This window comes from Gymnoscopelus microlampas (genome assembly GCF_963454915.1).
Source record: "Gymnoscopelus microlampas genome assembly, chromosome: 3".
NCBI classification, from domain to species: domain Eukaryota; kingdom Metazoa; phylum Chordata; class Actinopteri; order Myctophiformes; family Myctophidae; genus Gymnoscopelus; species Gymnoscopelus microlampas.
Genome location: NC_139940.1, coordinates 30,594,545 through 30,615,822, shown reverse-complemented (window position 1 = coordinate 30,615,822; position 21,278 = coordinate 30,594,545). Strand labels below are relative to the sequence as shown.

The 21,278-nt window shown below is 42.4% G+C and overlaps 1 protein-coding gene across 1 annotated transcript in view; it reads right to left on the bottom strand.

Annotated features, from left to right (window-relative positions):
- cdkal1 (CDK5 regulatory subunit associated protein 1-like 1) overlaps positions 1–21,278 on the bottom strand; it is a 322,737-nt gene that overhangs the window by 39,373 nt on the left and 262,086 nt on the right. The window lies entirely within an intron of this gene.

The following is a 21,278-nucleotide window of genomic DNA, read 5'->3' as shown; positions in this document are numbered from 1 at the left end:
AGCAAGAGGTAAGCAAATACAAAGGGAAATAACATGCAAAATGTCCCATGTTGCACTGTGACACGTTGAAAGCTTGTACATCGGCTACATTTTTGACGTGGGACACGGGATGCATGTACGACACGGGATGCATCAGGCTTTACAGAGCAGAGTAGAGGAGGAGCAAATGATGTTACATAAACCTGATGTGATTGATTCATTCCCATCTCTCTGACAGTGGCATGGATCATAATACTATGTGACATATATATTATATATATTTTGGCACATGCAAAACATATGCACGCACACACACACACACACCCCTTGATTGGCTCATCAATTTCACTGAATGGACAGAAATGACAGTGTAGGCCACCGCCTCAGTGACAAATCTACACTGTCAGTGAAGACAGATAAATGTCACACACACATGCCCATGCACGCAAAACCTAGTGGCTGTGTATTCTTTCAGTGAGTCACATCGCTTACTAAAGGTCATGATCACATCACATTACAAATACTCACATACACACTTGAGCTCAGTGTATTTGGAGGGAATATCAAGGAATTACAGTATCCAGTCAGTATACCGTATATGTAAATACTGTATTATTGACAAGCTACGGCTCAAGCAGTAGACTACAGTCAATTCTACATTCATATTCACATCTCTACCTATATCATACATTTTATGTCTCTAGAAATGGGTTAGAAAACGCGTGAACCAAGAAAGGACATTTATTGGTTCTGTATTGGTCTGTATTTTAGGCATGTCATTGTAGGTGAACATTTCAGAAATGTTCATAAACAGTGAAAAGAGCAGATGTACAAGCTCACAATGTGTCGTGATGCGACACATTGTGAGCTTGTAGATCGTCTATCTTTGCTATTCATCGTACAAATATATAGGGCTTAAGTGGTCAAGAGTTAAATGAACACTTTGGATTTGGATTTCACTGTGTACAAATCCTTCAAACTAGTCTACATGCATGCATGAATGCATGAATGCATGCATGTATATACTTTCACGCATGGAAGTCTGTCATCTTTTACAATAACGCACACAACAAAAATCATATTGTAACGTGACACAATGAATACGTTTGATGTTCTAAATAGGGTCTGGCCAAAGCCACCTTCCTCTGGCCGTAAAAGGTTTTCTAACAGCAACATTACATTTTATTAAGAGTCATTTGTTACATTATCATATATAATATGGTGATTCTTTGGTATTGTTGCATTATTGTTGGTGTAATACTGTATATTGCAAAACCAAATTGATTGGAAATTGTGAAAATGCCTTACCTTCTTTGATTTATTCACATAGTGCTGAGCTTGTTAGCAAGTGTGTGTGTGTGTGTGTGTGTGTGTGTGTGTGTGTGTGTGTGTGTGTGTGTGTGTGTGTGTGTGTGTGTGTGTGTGTGCTCAAGCCCTTGGCAGTATGTATGTGATTGCTGCATCAATCAGAGCTCAGCTGTGGACTGATTGTCTCTTAAATCCCTGTGGGCATGGAGGCCTCACTGTGTGTGAGAGGGATTGTGTGTACGTGTGTTTGTCTGTATGTGTGTGTGAGAGAGAGAGAGAGAGAGAGAGAGAGAGAAAGAGAGAGAGATAGAGAGAGAGAGAGAGAGAGAGCGAGCGTGCACATCTATACATCCGCATTAATCTATAATTGTAGCTCAAGTTCATGTCTCGGCAATGGGACTATGATTATTCTGATTATCTCTGAGGGCCACACCTGAAGGCACACAAATCATACATGCATACGAGGAACCTCTATATCTGGCCAACATGTGTGATTGCTGTTCAAGGCGAGCCCTCAAGTCCTCCTATTAGAGGGAGAGAGATGTGTGCAGCTGTTTTGATAGGAAGCCACCAGGGCATGCTGGTGGCTCAGAGGGAAAAGGCGATTATCATGTACTCGCAAACGTTGTGGATTAAAAATATGGCTCAGGACCTTTGTTGTACATACTTCTACAGTCTGATTTAGACTTCCGTCGTACGATGGTATAACACGCCGAAAATCGATCTACAAGCTCCCAATGCGTCGCAAAACTTGTAGATCAGTTATGACACAGTCATACAACGGAGTCTAAAATAAGCTCAATTGCAAGTCTCTTCCTCTCTCTCCCTTTGTCTGTCTACTTCCATTGCCCAAAATAACAACTAACTGATCAATGGGTTTAAAAACTGGTCTTGTTTCAACTGGTCAGCCAAATTAGATAGCTATATTAAACTAATTGTATATCTATTCTTGAGGTAACCGTTTATACCCGAAATCACAAAGGCTCATTTGACCTTTGGGATACACAAATAAGTCGGTGTGACCAAAAACGTAGCACTTGTGGCACTGGCTTTGTAGTGCAGACAGTGAGTTTCCAGTTAAATTCTGGGCCAGCTGGACCATTTGCTGCATGTCACTACCCTACTCTCTCTCTGTTTCCTGTCTCTCTCCACAGTACCTACCTATCATATGAAGGCTCTGAAAAGCCCAAAGAGAGCTGCGTAACTAAAATGTGCTATATATGTGTAATGTATGTGGTCCAAAGTCCACCTGGATAAACAAGATGGGTAATCCCACCTCACCCGAGGTGGGATTGAATTGGTTGAATGATTGATTGAATTGGTCTCAGCGAAAGACGAGAATATGAATACATTGTTTGTCTTGGAGCCTGAGGGATGGACGGACAACAAAAATTATACCAATATTTCGGCAGCACTGCTATTCATTAGTGCAGCTCCCTAAGAGTCAGTACTGCTACCAGCTGTCATCTGCAGGTTCATTATTGGATGTGTGGTATGCTAGCAGGTGTCAAGAACGTAGAGTGAAGCATACAACAATGTAGAGACATGATGTATTCACTACACTGGGGGGCATAATGTAAGAGTGGTCCGAAAAGCAGTAGGGATGAAGACTGGCCACCTTAGGGCATCTTGGTTGCTCTCTGGCTTGTCCAGATAGATATGACCAAATGAGGAGATGGGGTCAGAAAGCGCTGACAGTACAGATTTTATGTATATGTAAAAGGTCTCGTTGTAAGGAACATGAAGCTGACAAAATGAACATTTCCTATAGGGGGGCAGAGAGAGTGCCAGGAGAGAGAAAAGTAGCAGCGTTGAATTGTCGTCCACCCTGGGGGCATTCTAGGTACTCGCTAGTCCGGTGATAGTACAACATGGTCGTCAGACGTCGGAAAGTGCTGACACTACGTTATTGTATGTATGTGTAAAAGGTCACAGACGGAAAAAAAGAGAGCACAAAGCATATACAGAATGGCGTTCCCTATAGGGAAACGGGAGAGGGTGAGCAATGCGAATGCTGAATGGCACTGTGAGGCATTGTGGCCATTCTGGCAAGTTCAGCGAGAAAAGACAATGGCGGCCTTAAGACTGCAACAAGACCCCGTTCCCTCGCCTAATTACCGAATAGGTAGCGTGGCCGTGGGCCGCTCATGCCCAGAGGAGACACCACACCACCACCAAACAATAGTCAAGCGACTAACAGTAGTATGCTGTGTACTACTGTAAATTCCTTTTCCATCCACAGCTAAAAATAACACTTCTGAATGTACCGTATGCAAAGACAGCCATTAACATTTTAACATATACTGTATATCCAACATGGGTGTCAGGAATGGGAATGGTACTTTCCATACCAATACTTAGTACACTTTACCCCTCTATTGCTTAACCTTTAACCACTTAAACCCTGTACTTTGTTGACCGGGGTCCCCCTGCCACATTTTTTGGGCAGGGGGATCTAAAAGCTCACAACGCGCCACGTTGCGACACTTGTAGATCGGCTATTTTTGTTGACTGTTCACCTATTCTGACATTCCCAGGATAGGGATGCTAGGGTTCAGGTACTGTATGGGATGAAAGTAGAGCACACAAATACTAAGTAAGGGATAATGTACACTACAGCAAAGCAGTTGAAAGGCAAAGCAAAACTACACAAAGTGTAAGACCTGTTTCACCATGAAGGGGTTCATTTTCCCCTGACCACCTCTCTGCACATTATCCGGCTTATTACATGGCTACTTTAGATGCTACATCAATAATTTGAGACGAAATATTGATCAACAAGCTTGCAAGCTTATGCTTCCATAGCAACAGAAGAGCAGTGGTGGTCTGTTATTGAGAAAATGGTCTGCTATCAAAGCATTACAATCTGAAAGGACCATTTAACAAAGCTGTGTAATAACCCATTAAGACCTGAGGCTCATTCTACAAATGCCTTTGAAATCAGTAGTTCTCAACCTTTCAACAATTTTCAAAAATGTTCAGAAATAGTGGATGTACAAGCTTGTAGATCTCCGATTTTTGAATAGGCAATGAAGCTAAAATCTAAAATGACACGGATGTGTTCCCAGTTTTAAATGGAATAATGAAAAAAGTAAAAGAAAATGTCACAAAATACAGGAAAAACAATCAGCAACAGTGAGTGTTGTGCCTTAACACTAAATGTACAGAGGAGGTTACAGTATAGGCTAATTCTTTGGCTCATTGTGTGACATAGGATGTGAACTGACAGAGAATAGACAGCAAAGATTAATGAAGTATGGCTTTTCTCTGGCCATAGGCCTAGAGAGAGCTGACACAAACCCACACTGATGTGTGGTGTGTGTGTGTGTGTGTGTGTGTGTGTGTGTGTGTGTGTGTGTGTGTGTGTGTGTGTGTGTGTGTGTGTGTGTGTGTGTGTGGACAATGTATAGACTAGTGCTTTTCATCTATAGGAGGGTGCCAGGATGTCTACAGTTAATGTAATGAACACATAGCCTTTAATACATAATACCAAACATAATACACGTGTGCGTGCGTTATATTTAACTTAAATGAAAAAAGACCTTGGCACGAATGAGAAAGAAAATCCCTGGACAACAGTATGATGTGCAAAAAAAACGTGTTTGTGTCAGAGAGTTGATCCTCGCTGAAAATAGCCGATCTATAAGCTCGAGTATTTTCAGATATTTTTGTAGATTTCTTTGAAAGTATACCCACAATACGGATGCTGGGGTTTAACAAGCTGATCAGATGCATGCATTTTCTTATTTTTATACAGTAGCTGTGCTGTTCCTGTGTGACATTCAGTACCTGTGCACTTCTCTTCTTTCCACTACACGTTTACACACATTTCAAAAGTTTAACAAGGTCACATTCAATTAATTTCTCTCTCCCGGATGTATTCAGCTTTATTATTAAAGGTGACAGGTGACGAATTAAAGGGAAAAACCTGATAACTGAGTGGAGAAACATAACGAATGCATCTCTTTCCATACAGGTGGACTGCCTGATACAATTAAGCAATTAAAATCCTATCGTCGGTGGTGGACAAAGTACTCAGCAGCACGCAGTACTCGAGTCAAAAGTATAGATACTACAAATTTGTAGTACTTGCTAGTAAGTATTCTAAAGTACATATTTATTTTTGTAAGCATTCAAAAGTACAAATTACATTTTATTTTTAATATCAATGGATTGCTGTATTAAAATGTAGACATAAAAAAAAACATTCAAAGACTCAATAGTGAAAATAGCAGATGTACAATGTGATGTGGTGCAAAGCGGTGAGAGCTTATAGATCCGCTATTTTCCCCTATTTGAAATAGGGCTTAAAATTTAAGCCTTGACACCACTGGCTTAAATGGTTCATTCTAAATGTACTTTTTCAGGTCTTAATGGGTTAAGTACAGTACTCAGGTAAATGTACTACCTTACCTGTCCACCACTGCCTATCATATACTTGGTGGCATAATAATGCTAAGCAGGACCAGTTCATCAAGATGGCAAGAGAAAAAGACAACTGTATGAGAGTGTTATGTTGTTAATTGTTGGGGCACGGATGGCAGGAGCTTCAGTCACAACGATTGCTCAGCTGGCTAACTGTTGACTAAAGTGACATCTGCATTTTGATCTGTGGGAAAGATATCAGTAAATAGTGTAAATAGTGTTGGAAATTGTGGTCGCACATTCACTAACTGTGATGCTCATGCATTAGTGTGATACCAGTAAATCCCTTTACTGGTATTTACACTCTTAAAGGCGAACAAATTGAGCTGGTCACATGTTATAAATACCTCGGCATTTGGCTAGATGCCAAACTCTCATTTAAGGTTCACGTAGAGAACGTAATCAAAAAATTAAGAGGTCAAATTGGCTTCCTTTACAGAAACGGGTGCTGTTTTTCTTGTACCAGCAGAAAGACTATTGTTCAATCTGTAATAATGTCTGTATTTGATTATGGGGATACACTGTATATGCATGCTTCACTCTCCACACTGAAGCCTCTGGATGAAGTCTACCACAGTGCTTTGCGTTTTATTACTGGTGATGATTATCTCACCCATCACTGTATTTTATATGATAAAGTGGGTTGGCCATCTCTCGCAGTTCGTAGAGAGCAACATTGTATTTTATTTATATGTAAGGCCTTGTGTGGTAAACTTCCTTTATACCTAACCTCGCTTTTGGAACCAAAGGTTACTGGTCACTCAACACGTTCACAAACACACATTAGATATACCAGTACACGTAAGAGCAGTGAACAAGGAAAAACTGCATTCATGTATTATGCTCCACACAAATGGAACAAACTTCAGGACTCTCTGAAACTGGTGCGATTGGTCTCAATAGAGACATTCAGGGTGCTTCTTGAGGACACACTACAGTGACTGTTTCATGTAACACTGTTTATTTGCATCTGATTTTTAAATCTCTGTGTTGTTATCCATGTCCTCACTGTATTGTCTGATTCACCGCCTTTTGCGATTATTTTAGTTGTTAGTTGTTTTATGCTTCTGCTTTTCTTTTTTGCTTTATTGTTAAAGTTGTGACATTGTAATGTGATTCAAATGTTTGTTATCAGGGCGTCCTTGAAAAAGAGAGCTTGCTCTCAATGGGTTTCCCTGAATAAATATAGGAAAAAGAAAGAAAGAAAGAAAGATGTGTAAGGAAAAGCAGAAGTAGCAACTGTCTCAGGTGACAGAGAATGTCAATGCTGGGCATGATCAGTCAGAAAAGAACAGTCCATTGACAATATATCTTTGGAAACTGAAGATTCTGTGGTACAATCTTTTTAAATATAACAAATATCACACATTCTGGAAAAGAAAAGAAAAATAATCTGAACAAGAGACTCATAAACTTGTTTGATTGAACAAAGCTGTCAGCAGAAACGGCCGATTTTTTGTCTATATCTGATAACATTATTCCCGGCGCCGGGTTTTATTATTTGTCTAAATCTCTCACTAAATCCCCACCAATCAAGAGGGGGACAAAGAAACACCAGTTCCTTACACAACCAATCAGCCACTGGAAGGAAATGTATTTAAATAACGGGCTCTATAATTTTTACTTCTCTTTTTTCTTTCATTCTTTCATTTGTGACTGAAAGGCTGTGAGGGAAGCTGAGCTGAATATAAAAAAGAGACCAAAAAATGTAAATGGAGTTAAAGTCCTTGTTAGTAACATTCACATTGCCTTTGGAGAGATGTGTCTAGTAAGCATTATGTGTAAAAAGGGGACATTATTAGCACTTGAATAGTGTTGACTGATTTATGGGGGGGGTATTGAATCAAGATGGACTGCCTGAGACAGCAAAAGTGCATGCACATGCGAGCGCACGCGCGCGCGCGCGCGCACACACACACACACACACACACACACACACACACACACACACACACACACACACACACACACACACACACACACACACACACACACACACACACACACACACACACACACACACACACACACACACACACACACACACACACACACACACACACACACAAAGCCTTAATCAAAGGGAGCAGGTAGTAATCAAATGGGGCTTGAAGAGGCTAGTCTGCTAGCACACAGCTGTGCCATTCAAAACAACAGTGAATACTCGCAGAATGACGCAGGCAGACAAAAAAGGCACACTGCACTAACACTCATCATTTATTCTGCTCAAGTCAAGCCAATTATCCAACCGTAACACGCCATGCCCTCAAAGCCAGCCTAGCTCTGTGCCCAACAAGCCACTGTCATCTATGTAAATACTGGTTTTGAGGTTCCATCAACCTACCCTTGACTCTTGCATATCAGTGTGATCCTAAATGTTTACCGTAAGCTGGGCTCACACTACAGGAGGTTTAAAATCCTATCCAATTTCTTCACATAATGTTCTTCTCTTTAATCTCAAACATGCACACACAACAAGATTTGACATTAATGGTGCATTATACACACTGCAGGATAGTATTAAGATTATCATGCCCGGGTGAGCAATGCACCACCTCACAACATGATCTCATCTCAAGTTATCAAATGTGGAAGGAGCATGCGGTGATATGCAATATTCATATTGTACATCGTGTATATGTAAAGCCACAACAACAGCAACAAAACTACATACAATAGAGTTGGTTGCTACAAGGATGCTACTTTAATCTGTAGTCCCTATAGGCAGTTGTGTTCTTGCCACATATCAACAAACATTCCCTGCATCTCAGCTGTCTAAGACACCCATACAACAGGTTCTTAATTCACAGTCACCGTGTCAAAAGTCCTCATTCACTTCTCAACCGTCTCCCTGTAGACTTGTCTCTCTGCGACTCTTGCTGTCCCAGTCTGACTGAGTCAATATCATGTTTGATATTATCAGGGATCTGAAACGCCTTAAATTTACAGGATCATTTGGGAAGATAATTGGTTTCCGACTAACCTCAGGGAATGCCCCCACGATTGCCGGCCCAATTATCCTGTAGTGTCAGCCCAGCTTTGAAGGGTCACTTCACCTACCCCCTCCCCACAGTTTTTTCCCTTAACTCAGAAATTCTTTAGTAATTATGCCAATTCCCTGATTACCCCACATGATTTCCCCATGATTTCTTGTCACTGCTGACCACTAGTTGGGCCTAGGGATGGTATTGAAACCACATGCCTCCACCGATACATATGGATCGCCTGCCATTGAGGAGCTTCACCAGGAGGATGTAGTGCGTGCAGAGGAACCCTCTATTTCGCACAGTTCAGCGTTGCCAGGCGCCCTTGACCAACATGTACTGTAGGAGTCGCTAGTGCAACGCCAATGAACACTCTACCCGTCAGACTTCCCTCGGCCAAGCCGGACGCACCGGAGGATTCAAACCGTTAGTCTACGCAGTGCACCCGATTTTCTTTTTACCTGAATCCTCTCATGCTATTGTGATGCTGATACCACAGGTCTGAAGCTGCTATCAAGTAGTAGTAAAGGCAGGAGGAAATTAATGTAAATGATAAGGAATTCTAGACAAATCTTGACACAGGGGGGTTTGCAAGGCTTACTTATTCACTACATGGGACATGGAGGATAGTGGAAAAATTTGCTTGTGGGTGTGGAGACGAACAAATTTGCACCCCGGGATGCAAACACTGCCCACACCTACATCTCTCGATTCTGACGTTGACCTCTGACATGTTCACCCGAAAAGGTACTCATCTCTTGGTCTACTAACTATTCCATCAAGTTCCATGAATGTCTGGCCCACAGTCTGAACTTGTGATGTTGATTGACCTTCTCAACCCAAAACGTAATCACTTTTTTGGGTCAGCTTACAAATCAGTCAATACTCATGAAAATCTGCCCATCCATTGGGCACACAAACACACAAACTGTGTGATTGCACTTAGTGCATGCCTCTACGAACACTGTGTGAAGATGCATGCAATTCCCAAATTATACATATCTAGGGTGGTATCTATGTGGAGGGCAACTTTTTTTTTTAGATATATTCTTTTTACCTTCAACTATTCCTGAGATATAACAGATTACTTCATGTCATTTTGACCCTTGATTGTGACCTTGACCCTTTCAAGTTAATCATCTCTTTGGGGCAGCCTACGGATCAAACAGGATAACAAACAAATGTAATGTGGCAAAAACATAAGCTCCATCCACATCCATTGGTGGAAGAAACAAACAGACAGGACAGATTACAATACTCTAAAATAAAATAAAACCCAGAGTAATGGTCAGAGTTGCCTGTCCACCAGTTCTTCAACAGAATTAAACCCGGGTATGAATGAAATCAACCCGTTTCAACATATCATCAATGGCTGTTCCAGAATAAGTTGGAGCAACGTTAGCATCTCAATGCCAATCCAATTCACTCATTCAAATGTGTGAGTGATGATGTCTGATGATGTCCAACCACATAATGCAATTGTGCATGTGCTGTGTGCATGTGTGCCACCGTGCATGTGTCCTGGTGGCTGTGTGTGTGTGTGTGTGTGTGTGTGTGTGTGTGTGTGTGTGTGTGTGTGTGTGTGTGTGTGTGTGTGTGTGTGTGTGTGGCGCGTCACCATGGACAGCAGCTTGTTGGCACACTAATCCTACTCTGATTGCGGGTAATGGCACACATGCAAATGAGGGGCCATCCTAAATGGCTTTAACATAATTTGAATATTCATATGTCTCCCTGTGACTGTCTGCGTGTGTGTTTTGTGTATGTGATAGTCTATGCGCGCGTGTGTGTGTGTGTGTGTATGTGTGCATTTTGACATAATGGCAGTTTTGCATATATTAAATCCTGATCTCCTCTTTAAACAGACAAGGGAAATAGGGACCAGTGTCCAAATCCAACAGTGTGTGCAGGCAGACACTTGTGCATGTGTGTATGTGTGAATTTGAATGAGATTTGTAGAGTTAAACACAAATAAGGTGAGTGTGCGCGTGCGCGTGTGTGTGTAATTCCATATCCTGTATACACAGTGAGTCAGAGCTTTCCAAATGGCAGGGAAATAAGAGACAGACCCATGACAGAATTGGAGGGTGTGTATGTTTTAGTTATGACTCTGTGAGTGTGTGTGTGTGACACACACACACACACACACACATACACACGCGTGCATGTCAATGGGCAGGTGTGTCCAAAAGTAAAAAGGTGTTGTTGTTCTTTGTGTGTGTGTGTGTGTGTGTGTGTGTGTGTGTGTGTGTGTGTGTGTGTGTGTGTGTGTGTGTGTGTGTGTGTGTGTGTGTGTGTGTGTGTGTGTGTGTGTGTGTGTGTGTGTGTGTGTGTGCGCGCGTGCGTGTGTGGCAGCAGATGCCAAGCCCAGGGGTGGCATATGGCTGAGTGGCAGGACTATCAAACGGACCATGCTCTGTGTGTGTGTGTGTGTGTGTGTGTGTGTGTGTGTGTGTGTGTGTGTGTGTGTGTGTGTGTGTTAGTGTGTCATGCCACACGGCTGGGGTTTGAATGGGACTTGAGTGTTCGTTCCAAACTGGACCCTCTACATTCATCACCTCTGACACACACACCCACCTCTTTGTTTGGCACAGGAGGCCCCACTAATTTGTTCACAGAACAGACGCCTGGATGCTACAGTACTCATTAAAACGGGCGCGCACACACACACACACACACACACACACACACACACACACACACACACACACACACACAAATGAACACTTTTGTTTTCCAAAAAGTTAATGTACAGTAAATATGCATGCTCACATCCTTTACAGAAGCATCCAACGACACACAACCTACAACAAGACACACACACACACACACACACACACACCCCTAGAGCCATTGATCTATCTGTGTGCGGTCTCACTGTAGCAAAACAACCACAGAAATTACAGCGCTAAATAACTACTCTATACAGTGTGGTGGGTGAATAATATGCCTTCAGGAAACTCTCTGTGACACTGACTGCGGTGACAATGTCTGAAATAATACTCAATAGTATGTCATAAAATCACATTGACAGTAGCCTGGGATCAAGGTGACTGAGAGAGACCCTGAAGTCAGATATACGGTATGTCAAATATACGGTTTAAAATAAGTTAGGGAGTGTTTATTATGCCTGAAAGAATTCAGAAACGACATGGCTCACCAAACATTTTGTCCAGAGAGCTGACGTTGACAGCTACCCTCACTTCCACATACCGCCTCATAAAGCCTCTTGTCCTCTCCTTTTGATAAGGGCCATTGAAAAATGAGATATCAACTGACACATTGGCCTATGGCACATTAGACACATAAACAGGCCTGTCCTCAATAAGAGCGCCTAAGCAGTTTTTTATAACTTCATACGATGGCTCACATAACATACATTCACATGTCAACGGGTACTTGACTTTAAAAAGGTCAATAGTGAAATAAAGTGACTCCACATAGTACATTACATTTAACGACACCGCGTACTCAAAAAAATAGCCCACTGCTTACTTCCTGACGGACTGAACAAGATAACAAGGGTTATTCACTTTAATTAACTATTCCTATATAAAACATAAATATAACACTGAAGTATTCTCTCACAGCAAAGCGTTCAGTTGAATTTTCGGAACAATGATAAGCCGTGAGAGCTCAGTGTTTAAGACAACAAAAACGCATTACAACAAAAAAGGGCATAATGCATAATGATCAAAGAATGCAGAGTGCAGACACAAAACAGTTACTAGGCTTTAACCCATTAAAACCGGGAAAGCATCTGTGTCATTTTAGATTTTAACCATTATTTTATACTTTGGCTATTCAAAAAAAGCAGATCTACAAGCTTACAGCACTGGAAAACTGGAAACAACACAACAGCTGAGCTAGACATATTGGACATAGTATCAGAGTTAGTATGTGATATAAGTCAGTGGGTTCTCAAACATTTAATGTCAAGGACCCCGGAATGTTCAATTCCGGGGTTGTTACAGTATATGTGTTCTATTTGGCGGTGGACCCCTATTTGACAATATGTTGTGCCAGGGACCCCCTAGTAGATTTGTCAACATTTATCAACTTTTTTCAAAAGTAGCAGATTTAACAGCTCTCAACGCTTCACGATTTGATGCACTGTGTGCTTGTAGATCGCCTATTTTCCAATAGCCAAAAACAAAAATAGGGCTTAAGTGATTAAACTGTTCTTGATTTGGCCCCACTTTGAGAACAGTGATATACTGTAAGTGATGCACATTCATACATCATCCATCTTACCCAGATCTGCGTCAAGACATTTAACAATAAATAGGCTGTAACAAGTGACACAATTTCACACTATATTAGATCTAAATGCTAGAATGACCTGCCAGTGTTCTCAATAAAAGTCTGAAGAACACACTCCAGTGACGCCACACTTCACAACACACTCCCCGCAAACAAAGGTTATTCGTTTCTTATGGTACATTGGATACATAAACTAGGCTCAATGAAAGCCCAAGGCACTGTTCTCGCTTCCATGACTTACAATATTCATTAACTTCTCAAGAAACATAAGTCAAACTGAGTGACAATTCACCTCATAGTATAACAGTAACTAGCCTACGTCTTTAAAAAAGACGCAGGCTCCTATAAAGCTATTACTGGATCTCAAAAAGGTTAACCAGAAATCAAAGGAGACATAATTATCCCATACCCTATACCACTGTCGCCAGCGGGACTTGACATGCGCTGGTTGAATGTTCTAAACCCTAGCTAGCTTAAGGACTTGTTGTCACTACATGTGTTGTCTTCATAAAGCTACTTTCCAAACAATGCGATTACATGAGGCCATGCAGTGACACAGATCTGCACAACGCCTGAGAGTATGTCCACTAACACAACACACACACACACACACACACACACACACACACACACACACACACACACACACACACACACACACACACACACACACACACACACACACACACACACACACACACACACACACACACACACACACACACACACACGGCTGCAGCGATCTTTGACTTAATTTGTTTATGCTGTAGTTCCTGTGACTCAAGGCAGAACATCACTTCTGCATGGGATGAGAGGATGGGAGATGCTCTCTCTCTCTCCCTCTATCTTGTGTTTTTCTTTCCTCTATAAACAATTTTCATTTCAGGTTTGAAATTTCATCCACTACATTTCTTATGTTCACTGGGTCTACCAGTATCTGCTGTAAAATATGTAGTGTTGATATTTTGTGTGTGTGTGTGTGTGTGTGTGTGTGTGTGTGTCTGGGTAGCTCAGTTGGTGGAGCACTCGCCTTTGGGTTCAATCCAGGGCACTGCCAACTCAGCATATGAGTAGCATGAATTGGGTAACTAAGATGTGCGGTAAGCACCGGGAGCTGATGTTGCGCTGCATCTCAGCAATCCATCTCTGAAGGGTCTAGTCTAGTGCATACTCACTACTTACTTACAGGTAATTCAAAGGGTCTCTTTTGAATTGTCGTGCTTCCCATTAAACAAACTAACAATATTTGCAAAATACTGTATTCTATAGTTATAATAATATATTTGAAATGAATTATGTGATCATTCATTTGAACGGCAAGTAACAATTGGATGGCTGTATATCACATTTTGGATTGGATAGCTCTGTAAGAACAATCTTTTGGAACAGATTAGGTTTGTGTGGTTTTGTGATGGTGGTTCTGATTGGACAGTTTTTTTTGTGACCAATTATTTAGTTTCTTGTCTCCATATAAGCAGTCATATGTTCAAAACAATGTGCATGGTTAACAACAGCGTTTCTGAATCTACAGCTTTGTAAACAGCAACTCTAATTGGATGTTGTTAATAGTGATCCTGACAAACAATATATAATTGCACACAAACACACAAAAGGTGCAAGCCCAAGCGCACGCGCACACACAAACAGGGTTAAAAAGAGGTCAGCGCATATCTGCAACCATGCCCCATGGGACTGTAGGTCACGCTATGAATAAACACAGTGCTACAGTATGTGTCGTAGCAAACTGCCCAGTGCAATGTGTTTATGTAGCATTTTGATTTGTTATTTATAATTATTTGGGTGTCATTTTTGCGTTATATAGATAGGAGGACAGTGTAGAGAGACAGGACAATGAGGGGACACACAGGTCTCCAGAGAGAATTGAACCGGGGACATTTGTGATGACGTAGTCCATGCATTAACCACTCATCTACCGGGATGTCCTTTAGCTATGCATTTGTGGTACTCTTCCTGTCCTCTTCTTTGTGTTATTTTGACAGTGAGTATAGAGACAGGAAAGGCAGGAGAGACAGGGGGATGGACATGCAGCAATGGGCCTACGGTCAGATTGGAACCTTGACCAGCCTTAAGGCCGTTTCAGACGCGGAACGAGTGACGCACCTTAGTAATTCATCTTCAATGAGAGGCGGGCGATTATTTGGGATGCAGAGAGAAGTTGAAAGGCGGAGAGGCAAGAGGGCACTGTCCCGTAAAATTCTCGCGCTCGTGCTCGTTTCGTGCACACTAGGCTGGGATATACGCAACCTCTCACTGAGTTCTCTCTGGAAAAGTTCCAGACCCAGTAGCGAGGAATCCCAGAGAGGAGAGTACATGGACAGGTACTGGTATGTACCAGTACCTGTAGCGCATGGTTATAGCGCTACACACAGGAAGGCCAACCATTTTGCATGCAAGAAAACAAACTGTCTGCACATTCTAAGATCTATCACAGAGCAAAGCCAGGACTTGTATAACTACTGAGGCTTTTATATTTTAAACGCATTCTCTCACCCAGGGACCCAGGCTCATAAAAAATGTACCAGCTACTTTTCGGTGTGATTTGGGGACCTAACACGAACAGACATATGACCTAATTTGTGTCCCCATCGTGGTGTGAGAGATGGTGACTTCACACAGGTTAGGATACATCAGTCATTTTGTGATTAGATTCTGGTCTAAGAAAGAGTAGTGCCTAAAGGGACACATGCACATGTACACACGCACAAGCACGCGCACACACACACACACACACACACACACACACACACACACACACACACACACACACACACACACACACACACACACACACACACACACACACACACACACACACACACACACACACAGGTAGCTTTTAAACATTTGATCATCCCTGTTTCTTTTCAAAGGACACATCAAGTTAAGTTTTCTGACAAAGCCTTCAGGGCACAACTTTCTCGTCTTCAAACTGTGATTTATTGCAAAACAAAATGACTTGTGGCGAATAGATAGAGAGAGAGGGTGAGTGTGGAAATGAGAGAAAGGAGGAGATATAGAGACAAAGGGAGAGAGAAAGAGAGAGAGAGGGAGAGAGATTGAGATTCCAGGTCATTTTAATTTTAAATGGCTGCGTGGGTCTGCTTTGCCGCTGATAGATGATTTATGCAAATTATGTAAATGTGAGTTAAACGAGTATGTTAATTAGGTAACGACAAAGTAACCTGAGGGGGAAAGAGGTTGGGAAGGAAAGTGTGCTGCAGACGGAGCGATCTCAGGAAGCCATCTCTTCACGGTGAGAATAGTGAAGTCCACAATTCTTTTGAGTTTAGGGACTGATAAACTTTCATCCAGTTTTACTTGGTGTATGCGTTATGATGCAAATGCTCAACAGTTCCACAGGTGCACAAGCTACAGTACAAACGACCGATGGCTCATCGTCTCCTGTGGTCAAACCAGATGGGACTGTGGTTTTAAACTGGACACACACGTATTAAAAATTAACACCTTATTCAAGCTACTGTATACAGTATAGGTAGGGGTAGAGTGGGTGTATACCCCCTATTGATCTGCTAGTCAGCGACATACTGCAGGTGTTTAAATGTGTGAGACAGAGGATGCATGAAGGAGGGAATCAAAGTAAACCTCTGCCTGAGTGAACACCAGTTAAATGTGCGAGCCAGAGAGAGAGAGAGAGCGAGAGAGAGAGCGCGCGCGAGAGAGAGAGAGGGAGAGCTAAGTACAAACAGACAAATGAAGACAGTGTTTGAGCCTATGTTCCTGGGTGTGAGTGATGGCCCACCTGCACCTACACAGCTTTTATTTGTCTCTCTTCGCACGCGTGAAATGGAATAAAGTCCTGAATAAAAAAAGGTAAACAAAGAAAGAAAATCCCCGCTTTTGATGGTTTTACGGTCCACTCTCTCACTGTCAGCACTTCAAACACAAATAACTCGCTTCAACAAGTCTGGCCTCTCATATAACAACACAGAGAATTGGAAGAGAGTGATAGAGAGAAGGAGGGGGCAAGACTGAGGGAAATAGAGAAGAGAAAGAAAGAAAAAGAGAAAGAAAGAAACGAAGAAAAAAAGAAAGGAAGAAAGAAAACAATTTGGAAGACAGAGGGAGAGAAGCGGTGATAATGGTAGAAGGGAGAGGACAGAGACGTGTGGGACAGACAGGGGAAGGAGGAGCGATATGGGAGAGGCAGAGAAGGGATACATGAGACAGAACATTGAGGGTACAGTTGATGTCTCCGTCTAGACTTCCTTTCATCCAGTCACCCAGGATTTATAGGCTCCTGGAGGCAAGAGGAGGAGGAGAGGAGGAGGAGGAGATAGGAGAAAAAGATGGGGAGAACAGTTGATAGACAGGACAACTAGGAAAGAGAAAAATGAATTGGGGAATGTGGCAACAAGTACTCTCACTTACAGTGTAAAAATGGGCCTCTAAAAGTCCATTATTACACAGTCTTTCAGCCACACAATAACATTCCCTATGTTATCAGTATTGGCCATCTCACACCAATCTCACTGACCACCAGGTTACAGATTAACCACTTAAACTCTAGTCTATATCCTCCGTTGTACTCGAAATAAACAATCTACAAGCTCACAACACGTCGCAACATGGCGCATTGTGAGCGTGTATGCCCGGGTTAGGGATGCTAGGGTTCATGTGGTTAAATGGTGGTGTTGTTTTTCTAATTTGACCCAGTTTGACCAGAGTAGTCATGTGAGGACTGACCAACATCAGTGCACTGGCCCCTTGAGCGGGTCCTAACCCATACTTTAACAAACACTATTCAAGCACACAGACAGCGGCAGGTGAATATCTCATTTCTGGGAAGCACACTGGTTCGCCTAAGCTGGTTCAGCACAGGTTTAACTACCCCCACGCTCAATACACACACGCACACGCACACCTAACGATGCTCATTAATTACACCTATTTATTAGCCCCAAACAGCCAATTAACAGCCCTTCAACACAACAAGCAAACAAACTAATCTATACGCAACACATGGAAGGAAAGACGCTACCAAAGATTCAGAATAATATTTAAAACAATAGCCAGAGATATGAATGGAATGCGAAAGCTGTGGGGGAGAAAAACAAACAATCCTTTGTTTTCTTTTCTCCTGTACTATTCTCTTATCGTTCAGCGCCTCTCGTAGCATTTTCTCTCTTGAGGTGTTTTTCTTAATTCTTTTCAAGCTATTGTTTTCTTTTCTCCTCTTCGATATGTAAAGCTTAGAGCTCGTCTTTCTCTTTCTGGAGGTGATCTTTTCCTTTCTTCTTTCAATGTGCGGAGGGGGCCCATTGAGGAGGCAGTGAGTAATGATGATGGTGTGTTGGTATCACGCTGAGAGCACCGCTACGGCGGCTATACGGTACAATGCCGGCGCAACGGCCTACGTCCTTGAGAGAAGGAAAACAAGCCTATTGTTCTGTTAGGAAGAACAGCGACACCGTACTTTACTAGAGGGATCTAAACGCGTTATACAATAAATACAGTGCCATTTACAGTATATTTAAAGATTTGTTTTGGGGGGATCTACAAATCTCTTTTTTTTTTGTAAAAGATCGACTTTGTGTACGCAGGATTTCACCTGTCTATTAAACTTCATGAACGGCCAAACAACCTAAGCAAATTATGAATGAAATAATGAAATGCTCTATATTTTCTTGGTTATTTGAGTAAAATATTGGTGGTCCAGTGCCTGAGAAGACAATGGTGGTCTGTCTGTCCGCTTGAAAATAGCCGATCTACGACGTGTTGTGAGCTTGTAGATCTGCTATTTTTATGGAATGTTAGCTCCAGAATAAGGAAGCTTGTGGTTAAATCCCACATCTCTGCACGAAACCCATCAAACCGCTCAAGAAAAAACACCTCAACCAACAATCATCGTGGAAAAACCACATCAAGACTTGTGTTGTTTTTACTTAGGTTTTAACTTTACAAAAGGATTATTAGACCAATACTAATGATCACACACAATACACACATAATGATCAGTGCTGTACAGTGCTGCCTTCAATTTAACTTTACTTTGCACTAAACTTTACTTTCCCTCTCTTTGCTCTCCCCTCTTGTTCTCAACACACACACACACACACACACACACACACACACACACACACACACACACACACACACACACACACACACACACACACACACACACACACACACACACACACACACACTGCAGTGACAGTTAATGTATCACTTCTTCTCCCCTGCTGTGCCCCAGTTTTTGTGTCTCAACCATAATGAGAATAAAGCCTTTACAGTGGTGATCCCACAACATTTGGCCCTATACACATAGCTCATTTAAAGGGCCCATTGTATTGTGTGTGTGTGTGTGTGTGTGTGTGTGTGTGTGTGTGTGTGTGTGTGTGTGTGTGTGTGTGTGTGTGTGTGCGCGCGCACACGCATGGGCATGGGCATGCATGTGCATCACGCACGTACAGTGTGTATCTTTGTAAGTCTATGCATGTGCCTGTCCTAAACATGTCTTTTTTATGCGAGCACATTCGTCTACGTGTCCGTGTGTGTGTGTGCATGTGCGCGCGTGCGCGGTTATTTAGTGACTGCTGAGTTAACAGATAGTAGGCAGATGTGGACGGATAAGTCAGATCAATGTTATTAGGCTCTGGTGGTTCTACAGACAGACAGAGAGATAGATGAACCTACTGAACTCCAAAAGCAACCCTCTTCATCTTCAAGGCCGATAACACTTCACACATACAACACTTATCAATCTAAAGCTTCCATCTCCAACTTTTCGAGAAGAACTGTTTAATGGCCAGGCATTTTGGACACAATGGCTGTGTGTGTGTGTGTGTGTGTGTGTGTGTGTGTGTGTGTGTGTGCGCGTGCGCGTGAGCACGTCTTAGGTCGAATTAAGCATTGCTCCTGCTAAACACAGCGTTCATCAGCAAAGCCTCCTTTGCTGTAACCCATGAGGTCAATAAATAAACAGAAGATTAAAAAGAGAAAGCCCACAGTGTTCAGGTGTAATTTACAACATGAGATAAGCTCTGCACAGCTTGTTGAATGAGCAGTTCCTGTAGTTAACAGAGGGGAAGATGTAGTATAGATCCAACACGGCAGAGTGAATTAAATCTAGAGCGATGGGCTGAGTTAGTTCTCTGTGTGTGTGTGTGTGTGTGTGTGTGTGTGTGTGTGTGTGTGTGTGTGTGTGTGTGTGTGTGTGTGTGTGTGTGTGTGTCAGAGAGAGAGAGAAGGAGAGAGACAGAGAGATAAAGCGAGGGAGATACTGTGATGAAGTGCAGAATTAAATATGGGGGTGAATGCAATAGCTGACCTTAAGCCACATACAGATGAACATATACTCACCCATACATACACTTCACATCTGCCTCTATCCTCTGTTTATCTATCCCACTGCCCCGCTCCTTCTGTGTATGCATGCACTCGTGTGCGTGTGCGTGTGTGCGTGCGTGCGTGCGTGCGTGCGTGCGTGCGTGCGTGCGTGCGTGCGTGCGTGTGTACGTACGTGCGTGTGTTTGCAGCAAATAGAATGTAGATGGTATCCCTATGAATGGTTAACATACACCAAGCACTGAGCCACACACATGCATGCATACTGTATATGCAAGCAGAAACTGGTAAATACATTGTAGATGGTGCCTTTATCCAAAGCGCTTTCACACACCGACAGTGGAGGAAACTATGCAAGGCACCAACCTGCCCATCGGGAGCAGTTGGGGGTTAAGTGTCTTGCTCAAGGACACTTCGGCATGAACCCAAGAGGAGCCGCGGGTCAAACCTGGAACCTTCCGATTCCCAAGAGGCCAATCTATTTCCTGAGCCACTGCCGCCCACAGGCAAACAGACACTCTGTGTCTCTCTCACTCAAACACACACACCTGTTCTGACACCTGAACCTCTACGCTGTCCTGACATGCTGGGTTTGAATCCTCCTCCACAAGAGATTCCTCTTTCTCTCCAGGCCCTTCTGTCTCTCTCCAATAATGTGTCTAATATAGAAAACACATTGGAGACTGAACAGAATTAATACAGTTCTCTTTAATGCCTTTTTTTAATCTTTACACATCTGTTCTGTTTTCTCAATGGTCACACTCCTTCCAACTGAATCTCATATGATAATATAAGTTAATATACAAAGGGGAGGTGATTATTTCTCTAGAAAATAGAACCTCTTTCTAAAAAGCAGTAAAAAGGGGGCAATCCACAAAAAGGGGACAGTTAGGCATTGTGGGGCTGTTTTAGTCATACACAATACAGGAACACGTGCACACTAATGAACACACACATTTGTTTTCAATTGCTGAATACAGGTCTTTTGAG